Source organism: Hyperolius riggenbachi, chromosome 4 (genome assembly GCF_040937935.1).
Source record: "Hyperolius riggenbachi isolate aHypRig1 chromosome 4, aHypRig1.pri, whole genome shotgun sequence".
Classification (NCBI taxonomy): domain Eukaryota; kingdom Metazoa; phylum Chordata; class Amphibia; order Anura; family Hyperoliidae; genus Hyperolius; species Hyperolius riggenbachi.
In genome coordinates, this window is record NC_090649.1 from 93614151 (window position 1) to 93625944 (window position 11794).

At 45.5% G+C, this 11794-nt stretch overlaps 1 protein-coding gene across 2 annotated transcripts in view; it reads left to right on the forward strand.

The window, feature by feature from the left end:
- The window catches only part of LOC137571346 (uncharacterized), a 94462-nt gene that overhangs the window by 70108 nt on the left and 12560 nt on the right, over nucleotides 1-11794 (forward strand). The window contains exon 5 of one of the 2 annotated variants that reach the window (XR_011031335.1): nucleotides 330-394. The exons of the other annotated variant lie outside the window; for it this stretch is intronic. The gene's annotated coding sequence lies outside the window, so the exon portion shown is untranslated. Of the gene's footprint in view, nucleotides 1-329; nucleotides 395-11794 lie in introns of those variants that run through there. 2 annotated transcript variants of the gene reach the window in all.

An 11794-nucleotide genomic window follows, 5' to 3' on the forward strand; every position in this document is an offset into this window, starting at 1 on the left:
TTTCTGCAATTATACTGTAGCATAATTCTCACTGATAACTGGTTAGAGGTCATAAAACTCCTGTATGGCTGAGAAACACCTCTGAGATCAATGACAGATAAAAAAGTTTCACCAGTTAAATATTTGTCTGCGTGGGAGTAGAATAAATATTGAAACTGACAAAAATGTAAGCTTTACGTACAAAATAAGCCAAGTCCTGTTTAGCAGTAGTGATGGTCATGTCTGGGAGAACTCATGGAGAAGCATGTGATCAGCTTGGTCAGGTGATAGATCTGCCAGTCTCTGATTGTGATCAAACAAGTCACATGCTACTCCATGTGTTCTTCTAGACCTGGCCACCACTATTTAGGAGTAGGTCTATTGATACAAAGCTGGAAGATTGGAGTTTTTGTCAGCAGAAGTGGACTTTCCCTTTAAGAAAAGAAGACTTATTCAAAACGTTTACTGAAGTATCATCACTTGACGAGAAAAGGTATTTTCTATTGTTTCTGACTGAGTGGAGCAGTGTGTAAAAGATGCAAATCATGCTCACTATAAGGTATGAAACGAGCACCTGGTTTCTGTTGGTCTTTTTCACTTTGGTATTGTGCAATGTGTAAAGAAAGTGTCAATAAGCTTTTATGATGTGGATAAAACCTTTCAGTTCCTTTCTCTGAAACTGATTTGCTTACAGCAGTTCATCAGTAACAGGCTGAGCACACTTGCAAAAAAAAAAAAAAAACAAGCAGTTTAATGGAAACCTAAAACGAAAGGGGGAAAAAAATGTATAGATATCTGGGGCTTCCTCCAGCCCCCTTCAGACTGATTGCTCCCTCACCGTCCTCCTGGGCTGCCTGGTTCCTCTGCCAGGCGGCCTGGTTATTCCGCCAGTTGGGGCGTACTGTGCATGTGCACCCCATTTGCATACTACTGTGGAGGCGCAGAACTACCAGCCACAGGAGTACGACTGGGGAGAGCACACGGACGGACCACGCCTGCGCTGACTGGCGCTGACTGGTGGATTTACTAGGCCACCTAGCAGATTGCGGAGGCCTGGGAAGACGGCGAGGGAGCAATCAGCCTGTAGGGTGTTGGGGGAAGCCCCAGGTATGTATACTTTTTTCCCCCTTTCATCTCAGGTACACTTTAAAGTACGTAAATCTGAGGCAGGGGAATAAGTTCTATTTTACTTACCAGGGGCTTCTTCCAGCCCCATTAGCCTTAAGCTTCCCTCGGTTTCCTCCTGGTGGAAGATGGATCTGTGTATTTGATGGAGGGAGAGTAAGAAGTGGTCCACCTTGCTCCCCCTATATTTATGCAGCAGATCTTTATTACTGTGTCTGATGTACATGCATAGAAGAGCCAACTGGGGAGAGTGAGCCAGATTACCGGCGCTGATCGCGGCTGAACAGCAGACCGCGGGAGGACAGGGAGCATCAGTGCTCATGGAGCTTGAGGAAGCCTTGGGTAAGTATCAAATCTTTTAGTAAACCCATCCCAGGTTTACTTTAAAGTATTACAGCTAGAGGGAGAGCATCAACACAGAAGTCAGGCAACTAACATTGTTTATTAGAGACTGAAGATGGCAGCCTCCATATTTCTCTCACTTCAGGTTCCCTTTAATTACACTTTAAGTAAATCACCCATCCCCATGTTATACCCCAGGCATAGGGAAAAGTTGGCAGCATATTGTAAATGCACTCTAACTGCCCCTTTTATAACCCCAACAGTACTGATAGGAGTACTCTGTACATCGCCACGGAATATGTTTCATAAATCAATAATATCTGGTGAGATAGAGCTCCGCATGCTGTATATGAAATTGCATCTTCCAGAATCACTGAAATTATACAGTGTTCATTGCGCAGACATCAGGCTTTAGAAAATAGCCAGCATAAGATTTACATTCTATGCAAACAAATGCAATCTTTTTTAATCTATACGGATCTCCAAACAGTGACAAGCCATTACATTTCCATAAAACAACACCATTTAGATTCTGAACAGTAATGAAATAATGTAATAGAAAGTAAATATTTAAAAGGATTCAAATAAAAAATAAAACAGGAATGGAAATAGCGTGAGAACAGAGTTTCTGGGCATGCTACAAACGAGGCGGCACAAAAATCCTCCTCACTTCAATATAAAATACATAAACTAAAGTGGAAAAAGGGATAAATGAACAGTGATGACCTGAAGGAGGTCATGTTTCCCTCACACACCACTTCGGTAATCACTGAAGTCAGCGACCCGCTCAGGAAATGGAAATCTTTGCGTTTGTTCACGTCCTGTTTGTGCATTTTTCACGCATTTTAAAATTAGATGGTTTTCTATTTTTTCCCCCCACGTCATGCCCATTCCGAACTACAATGCAGAGCTGGGACAAGGTCCTCCAGCAGCCAAGGCTGAGACACCAAAGTGCGCCCCTCCATCCCTCCCACCCCAGCTGTCACACACTGATTCCTATTACACTAAGAGGGCCACAGGGCCCACAACCTCCCCAACACCTTAATATCTAGTTATCTGGCTTGCAGTCACTGCTATGTATCCTCTTTTCTTATTTATTTCTGCTTCAAACACAATTAGGAATGACAGCTGAAAGAATTGTGCGCCCCCTCCTACACTGCGCCCTGAGGCTGGAGCCTCTCCAGCCTTTGCCTCGGCCTGGCCCTGCTACAATGTACGATGTATTTCACCTCAATATAGAAAATTGTATATGAACATGGAAAATCGTGGATGGAGAAACGCATAATCGCTTGGAAAAATGTCGGTGGATGTGTGCTCCCTCCCGCAGGCCTTTATTTAATAACTGCAATCATTTGTGTGCCGTAAGCCACACTGATTAATCAGAGCTAAAGCCAAGTAAAGAAAGTGTGCCAGGTAGGCATGGTCAATAAGATGCAAATAATCCTTATGCTTGTTGCGGCACCGATTTTCATCCGATTTGATAATAATCGATTGGCTGCCAAATCGCTACATGCATAGCCACCTTTAGTTCTTACAAATTGTATGGAAATCTGTGCAGCTTGAAAATGGGCCAATAAAATGCAGATGCTGCTTTTAACACTTGCACTGTAAGTGTGCGTTGTGTTACCCTGTTTTACAGCCGGGTAACTCAACAGCAATGCAAGTCAATGGGGCCTTTTACACTTCCTGCGCCCGTTGTGCCTGAAGTGTTCACCTTGTCGCAATCCCGCCTCACGCCTGCAGCGCGTTAGTGCATAGCGCACGGTGCTGGGGGTAATGGAAATCTATGGGTGACGCAGTAAGTGTGAACGGTGGATTGCATGTGCAGAACGATGGTAATCCCAGTGACGTACTTCCTGTCCAGCAGGAAGTATGTCACTGAGCGGGGGGCAGCACTCTGCATATGACCCTGCCGACACACTCTGCCGCCAGGCAGTCGCTGCACCAGCATAGTGTAAAACTGGCCTGACTGGTCCATTTTCAAGTTTTATGAATGTACATCAACTGAGAATAGTTTGCATCTCATTGACCATACCTGGTGTCGGGTTATAGAAGATCACAGTAATGACATTTTTAAAATGACCCAGTCACCCAGTTTTGATGATCTCTAAAAAAAATTATTAAAGAAATACACACTTACCTAAGAAGAGACAAGCCTCTGGATCTATTCATTCCTCTCTGCATCCCCTCATTCCACAGATGAGCCCCATTCAAATCTTCCGCTGGCTGCGTCTTTGGGTCTCTGAATACTTCAGAAGAGAGCGCTGTGCACATGCGAGTCCACCCTTGCGAATGCACAGTACGGAGCTGCTCTTCTTTGGAAGTACAAGGAGAACTGAGTACTTCTGTGGCCTTCTGAGGAGACCTGAAGTACGCTGACCATACGTCCCGCTTTACCCGGAAAGCGTCCCGCCTTCGGGGGGCGCTATCCGAGGCTGCATGAGGTCCCGGGAAACGTCCTGCTTTTAGCAGCGGGATGTCCCGGCCTCGGGACTCTGGCCACCGTACTGAATGAACTAGCCGCAGCGTCTCATAGACGCTGCGCTAGTTCATTCCCCACAGCCCCGTTTCAGCAGCCTGCATTGTCCTCCGGCAGGCACAGGCAGAGCAGGGCCACGGGAAGATGGTGTCCGGAGGCGGAGCCCTGTACTGGAGACTATTTGTGCCTCCAGTACAGGGCTTCGGGCGCCATCTTCCCGTAGCCCTGCTCTCCCTGTGAGCGTGGGAGATTGGAGGAGGATCGTCCAGGGGAGCTGCGCGCTGTCAGGTGAGTAAAAGCTTTTTTTTTCCAGGTGAAATGTGCCCACGCGTTTATTTTGTGCTGACATGTTGCCCGCAATACGTTTATTTTGTGCTGACATGTTGCCCATTGCGTTTATTTTGTGCTGACATGTTGCCCATTGCGTTTATTTTGTGCTGACATGTTGCCCATTGCGTTTATTTTCTGGTGTCTGGGGTAACTGTTGCTGCATTTATTATTTAACCCCCTTGGCGGTATGAAAAATACCGCCAGGGGGAAGCGCAACAGTTTTTTTTAATTTTTTTTTTTTTTTTATCATGTAGCGAGCCGAGGGCTCGCTACATGATAGCCGCTGCTCAGCGGCATCCCCCCGCCCGCTTCGATCGCCTTCGGCGATCACCGATCAGGAAATCCCGTTCAAAGAACGGGATTTCCTGGAGGGCTTCCCCCGTCGCCATGGCGACGGGGCGGGATGACGTCACCGACGTCGGGACGTCATTGGGAGACCCGATCCACCCCTCTGCGCTGCCTGGCACTGATTGGCCAGGCAGCGCTGGGGGGGGGGGGGGGGGGCCGCGCGCCGCACCGGATAGCGGCGATCGGGCGCGCGGCGGCGGCGGCGATCGGGGTGCTGGCGCAGCTAGCAAAGTGCTAGCTGCGTCCAGCAAAAAAAAAATTAAGTAAATCGGCCCAGCAGGGCCTGAGCGGCACCCTCCGGCGGCTTACCCCGTGTCACACACGGGGTTACCGCCAAGGAGGTTAATGGTCATAGTTGGCTATGCTTGCTGCTTTGGGATTATGGCATACTATTAAATAGCATCACACAGTTTCTGCACAACCATGATGCGAATCCTCGTTTGACCACATCATGGCGTAAACACTGCTTTCTTATGCCTCGCTGTTACATCATTACGTTAGCTCCGCCCATACAATGTCATGGCCACGCCCATTTTTGGTGCGGCACCCTTCGCGCGCTGCCACCTAACCCCCCGCCACCCGTCCCAGGTTGAGCCCACAAAAATCTGGTCACTCTACCTGAAGGCCTCTTCGACGTTAGAGTCAGAGGCTGGAACGGGGGCCCGGCGGTGGAATGCGGGGACACAGAGAGGAACGGGAAGGCTCTAAAGGGTCCAAAGCCTTCCCTCCTCTCATATTTGTATCTAGAGCCCGTACCCACCTCACGATTTTTCCAATGATTTTCCCATCGACCAGTGATTTTTTTCAACGACGAGCGGTCGTTTCCGCGATTTTACAACGTGGGTAGAGGCGTACAATCACGCAAACGTCACTTAGCATCATGCTGTGATAACGACCATCACGGCGGATCAGGTCATTAAGTTCTCCGATGCCTCAGGTGCAAAGTACCACAATCACTTGAAGTCTTGTCGTGTAATGTCGCGTGACGTCACACATACCCGCCAGCTGAAAGATGTATGAAAATTGGATCAGGGAGCGCTCATTGTCAGGGAGACGTCACTGATGTGATTATGTAGCTTAACTTTTTTCATTTTACTAGGCTACAGTTGTCCTTTAAGAATAGGGATGGTCAATAAGATGCAAATATTTCCCAGTTGATGCAGCATTATATCACACCAAGAAGCCACTCTGCAGAATGACTTTGCATTCTTGTGAAGAGGTGATAGAGCAGGTGTTGGTGACAATCCGCAGAGATTATTCAGGCCTGGTCTGGTTATAGCGCATAGTGACATTGTAGCTTCCCTGACTCTGTATCAGTAAGAATCTCAGCAGTGAATTTATCTCCTGGGTTTGAGTAATGAAATGGAATGTTCTTTTCCACTTGCATTGGCAAAGTAGCTGTTCTCAAACCACAGGCCTTGTCAGCTTGTTCTGGGGAGGTGGAGTTAGACTGACATTAAGAATTCCACCCACTAAATGGAAAATCTTAAAATACGGACAGCAAGTTTAACGAGAAAATATAAGAAATGCTTTATAAAAGACTTGCTGTTGTGCTGTAACACTAACTGAACAAGGAGACCAGATAAGTGCTGTACCTGTCCTTAGCAGACAACTGGGGGATGCATGGAAGATTGGCAGGGCTGCCAGGCAACTGATATTATTTAAAAGAAAATAAATATGGCAGCTTCCATACCTCTCTCACCTCAGGTGTCCTTTAAAATGTGGGATTTTTATATAATGACATGGCTGAATGCTTGACTAATGTCTGTGAATAGAGTTCTGTTTTAAAAAAGAAATTTTGTCAAAAATTTCAGTGTTTTGTTTAAGATTTAGAGTGAGGAAAGGTTAGAATTTCTGTCAGGTTTTATTTATTTCTGTGTCCCCATTGAGCAGATATTCCCACACTTCCTGTTCTCCTTGACTTCATCACAAAAACATAAAGCCTTTGACACAGGCAACCAGTGTTCGAGTCTCGGCTCTGCCTGTTCGTAGCGCCATCCTCTGTATTAACTTTTTTTTACAAAAACATAAAGTGGCTAGAATATTATCGTTAGGAACACAAGAATACATATGCAATTCAGTTTTTCTCCTGAGTTTTGTCTTAGGAGATCATTTTCCATCTTCAATTTAAAATAACTTTTAGGTTCTACTGTTTCCATTATGTGTCCTCATGGTACATCTTTTAGGTTCTACTGCCTCCATTTTATGTGTCCTCATGGCAGGCATCTCCCCCCCACTTCCTGTTGTTGGTGATCCATTTCCTGGGAATGGAAATGCAACACACACAGCAATTCAGATCTGGCAAAAGTTCTACCCGCTCCCTATTCCATCTAGAACTACACAATTGTGGCTAGAATTCTGGGCATGGTGTGGTCCTAATTAGTGGCCCAGAAACATGGCTCTGATGCACAGAACTGCAGCCTGCATTTGGTTTTCCTTTCTTTCTACAGGTAAGGTTTAGAAGAGGCATTTTAATTTATGGAATCTGCCATTACCATGACTAGACAATACTGATACGGCTATAGTATTAAAGCAAAGCCTCATTTTTATTTTCTTGTACATCCATGTCACACTAGATGACAAAACCATACAAAGATATAAAGTGGATCCTGTAGCCTCTGCATCCTGTAAAGGCTTCTACGGCGTCCTCTAATCCACTGTTGCCGAGTGCCAACTCTCCAAAAGGAATCCGACAAGCCCTTCCTGATTCCAAGCTCACGACTGCACTTCTCCTCAAGCACAAGCCATACTGCACCTGCACGAGCACGGACACGTCTGCACAGTAAGCTGGAGCCGCTCAATGCTACTGCACAGGAGCTGCCGTGCTCATGCATGAAGCATACCTATAACATAGCCACCAGATTTCGGCACAGGGGAAAGCCGATAAACTCACCCTGCTCCTGCACAAGTCCTGGCAGCGTTAATTACTATTCCCCTTCCAGACTGCCAAGGATAGTGGGGGAAAGTATTAATTCAGCTTTCAGCCAGGGGCGTAGCACTAGCCATAGCAGCTGCTATGGGGCCCTGGAGCAGAGGGGGCCCAGTGGGTACTTAATGTATTCGCCGTTAAAGGGGAACTGAAGAGAGAGGTATATGGAGACTGTCATGTTTATTTCCTTTTAGACAATACCAGTTGCCTGGCAGCCCTGCTGATCCTCTGCCTCTAATACTATTAGCCATAGCCCCTGAACAAGCTTGCAGCAGATCAGGTGTTTCAGTGGCTCAGACTTATAAGTCTGATCTGACAAGACTAGCTGCATGCTTGTTTCTGGTTTTAACCACCTTAGCGGTATGGACGAGCTCAGCTCGTCCATTACCGCCAGAGGGTGCCGCTCAGGCCCTGCTGGGCCGATTTACATGGAATAAAGAGCAGCACACGCAGCCGGCACTTTGCCAGCCGCGTGTGCTGCCCGATCGCCGCCGCTCTGCGGCGATCCGCCGCGAGCAGCGGCGAAAGAGGGTCCCCCCAGCCGCCTGAGCCCTGCGCAGCCGGAACAAATAGTTCCGGCCAGCGCTAAGGGCTGGATCGGAGGCGGCAGACGTCAGGACGTCGGCTGACGTCCATGACGTCACTCCGCTCGTCGCTATGGCGACGATCTAAGCAAAACAAGGAAGGCCGCTCATTGCGGCCTTCCTTGTTTATTCTGGGCGCCGGAGGCGATTTTATTTAAAAAAAACCCTCATGCAGCTGCCCTGGCGATCTTAATAGAACGCCAGGGTGGTTAATCAGATACTACTGCAGAGAAATAGACCAGCAGGGCTGCCAGGCAACTGGTATTGATTAAAAGGAAATAAACATGACAGCCTCCATATACCTCTCTCTTCAGTTCCCCTTTAACTTCCTTGTGTTCCTCCACCCTCTGACTTTGTCTTAGTGCCCATGGACTATGTGCAGTGTTAGGCCACATACACACATCAGACCATAGTCTTTGGAAAATGAAAGATCACAGACCAATCTTACCACCCCTCATGTAGTATGAGAGCCATACTCTACACAGTCTATTCTATGGAGCTGAACTCCCCATCAGAAAAAAATCTTTGCATCTTGCAAAGATTTTTTTCTGATGTGGAGTTCAGCTCCATAGAATAGACTGTGTAGAGTATGGCTCTCATACTACAGGAAGGGTGGTAAGATTGGTCTGTGATCTTTCATTTTCAAAGACCATAGTCTGATGTGTGTATGAGCCTTCTATTGCATGAGAATGTAAATTGCCCAATTAACTCCTATCCATAAAGTAGGAGCAGGTGGTTAAGAGCGCCTCTGAGGGCCCCATGAAAGTCTTGCTATGGGGCCCCATGATATCTAGCTGTGCAACTTCTTCTAGCTATTGCTGGCAGCTGAATTACAGTGTTCTTGTAGTGATTTGTGCTCTGTCTTCTGACAGCGCCCAAATCAGTCACTGAGCGCTGCTATAGCAGTAATTCCTATTACAGCCTGTGGTGGCGCCGGCTGTGCCCAAATCTCCTACACTGCTTTACAGCGCTCATGCAGGAAAAGTAGCGCGGTTATGATTTGCAGGAGGGTCCAAGGCAGTGGCGAGGGTTCCATAAGGCTTCCCTCTCCTTAGGCAAGTACAGTATTTGATTTTTTTTTTTTTTTACCCAAGGTTCACCTAAGGTTCTTTTTAAATGAGCAACTGTGGTTTCCCATGATGCATCAAATATGCAAATCATCTCTTTAAGCCCTTGAAAGCCAGGCACACATGCAGAATCACTGGTGTATAGTGAGCCTATAGCTTATACATTTTACACATATACAGTATGCATATTCAGGAGAGATTCATCATGAGAAACCACAGTAGCTGACTTAAAGAGGAACTGTAGTGAAAATAACATAACGAATACAATTGCTTATTTACAATATTAATTTATAAATTATTAGTCAGCGTTTGCCCATTGTAAAATATTTCCTCTCTCATTTACATTCTGAAATGTATCGCTGGTGGTGACATCTTTAGTTTTTCCAGGTGATCTGTACGGAATGTTCTTTACTGACAGGTCTATGCACAGAGGGATAGATTTCTTGATTGGCAGTTGGAAAAATCTGTTCTCTCCCACATTGCCACAAGATTCACAGACAGCAAACTGTCAGGACCACTGTGGGAGCAGTTTCACCACGATATCAGCCATACAGACCCCCCCCCCTTGATGATTAAAAGATTTCTCATGACAAAGGGGCTCTGAACTTCATTCCAATCAGTAGCTGAATCCTGGGTTAAATGATCTCTTTAAAGCTGAATTATTATTGGAAATACCTTGTATTAAAAAGGGAAATTTGTTGTTAGGTTGCTGTAATAAGTGAATGCTTGTCACAGGCTTCACAGGTAAATACTGAGCAGTGCAGAACAGATAGGCCTGTGAGTTCTTCTGAAACCTTTGCAGTTCCAAGTTTACAGCAGGCAATTAACCACTTGAGGACTACAGTGCGCTTTGAGTCCCATGGGAGAAAAGTGCTTTACAAATGTTGTTTGTTGTTGTTGTAGTGCTAAACCCCCCTAAAGACCAGGCCAGTTTTTGCTTAATAGGCCACTGCAGCTTTAAGGCCTCGCTGCAGGGCCACACAACTCAGCACCCAAGTGATTTCCCCCGCCCCTTTTCTCCCCACCAACAGAGCTCTCTGTTGGTGGAGTCTGATCTGTGTTTATTTTTGTTTATATAAAATATTTTTGTTTTTTTAAATAAAATTTTCTATTTATTTATTTCTCCCCTGCTCCCTCTCTCCCCCCAGCCAGCCAATGACGCGATCGGCTGTCATAGGTTTTAGCCTATAAGAGGCGCTCGCTCTCCTGTGTGGCAGGGGGACAGCCGTGTGAATATTAATTAGCCATGTGGCTAATCACTGCGCCTGTGCAAGCAGGCTAATGCAGCAAAGCCGCTCTAACGCCGTAGCATGCTGCACTTTAGATTGACGTGCAGCGTTACAATGTAACGCAACGTGGGCACTGTGAACAGCCCATTGCAGTTATATTGCTGTGAGTTGGGGAGCGTTACAGGCTGCACTAACGTGCGCCTGTAACGTCTCACTGAGAAAGCAGCCTAAAAAAAGAAAACCATAAATGGTTACCTTTGGAACTGAATTTTTTTTTTTTTTAATATGTATGTCAAGAGGATATATTACTGTTAGTTTTTTTAATTTATGGGCTTGTAATTAGTGATGGAAGCAAAATTGAAAAAATGCACCTTTATTTCCGAATAAACTATTGGTGCCATGCATTGTACTAGGGAAATATTTTAACCACTTAAGCCCGAAGGGTTGTTTATTTTTGCATCTGAGCAACTTTCACCTCCCATTTATTTGCCAATAACTTTATCACTACTCATCACAATTAATCGATTTATAGCTTGTTTTTTCCGCCACCAATTCTTTGGGTGATAGATTTTGCTGAGAATTAATTTATTCTAAATCCATTTTAACAGGAAAGAAATGGAAAAAAAAATATTTCTCAGGTTTTGGCCATTATAGTTTGAAATTAATACATGCTACCATAATTAAAACCCATGTATTTTATTTGCCATTTCCCGCTTATTACACCATTTAAAGGGACTTTGAGCAGTGCAGAAAATATGGGAAGGTGCATATCAGTTTAAAGCTCTCTTTCTCCTCTCTCCAATGATATATAATCCACCGGCCTACACCTTTTAGTTTGCTATTTTCACGATTGAAATTGCCGCGGCTTCGATCGCGAAAATAGAGAAAACTAAAAGGCGTAGGGCGATGATTTAGGTGTCGTCAGAAAGAGAGCTTTAAAATGATATCCATCTTTCCATAGTTACATTGTATTACACATGCCGACTTTTTCAGCAGAATGGAGCTGTTGACTTTGAGAAAAAGTCACCCTGTGAAATACAATGTAACTGTGGAAAGATGGATATCATTTTAAAGCTCTCTTTCTCCTCTTCCTGACGACACCTAAATCGCCGCCCTACGCCTTTTAGTTTTCTCTATTTTCGCCATCGAAATTGCGGCCGCTGCAAATTCAATCGCGAAAATAGAGAAAACCAAAAGGCGTAGGGCGACGGATTATATATCATTGGAAAGAGGAGAAAGAGAGCTTTAAAATGATATGCATCTTTCCATAGTTTCTGCACTGCTCGGAGTCCCTTTAAATTATGTCCCTCTCACAATGTATGGCGCCGATATTTTATTTGGAAATAAAGGTGCATTTTTTCAATTTGCGTCCATCACGATTT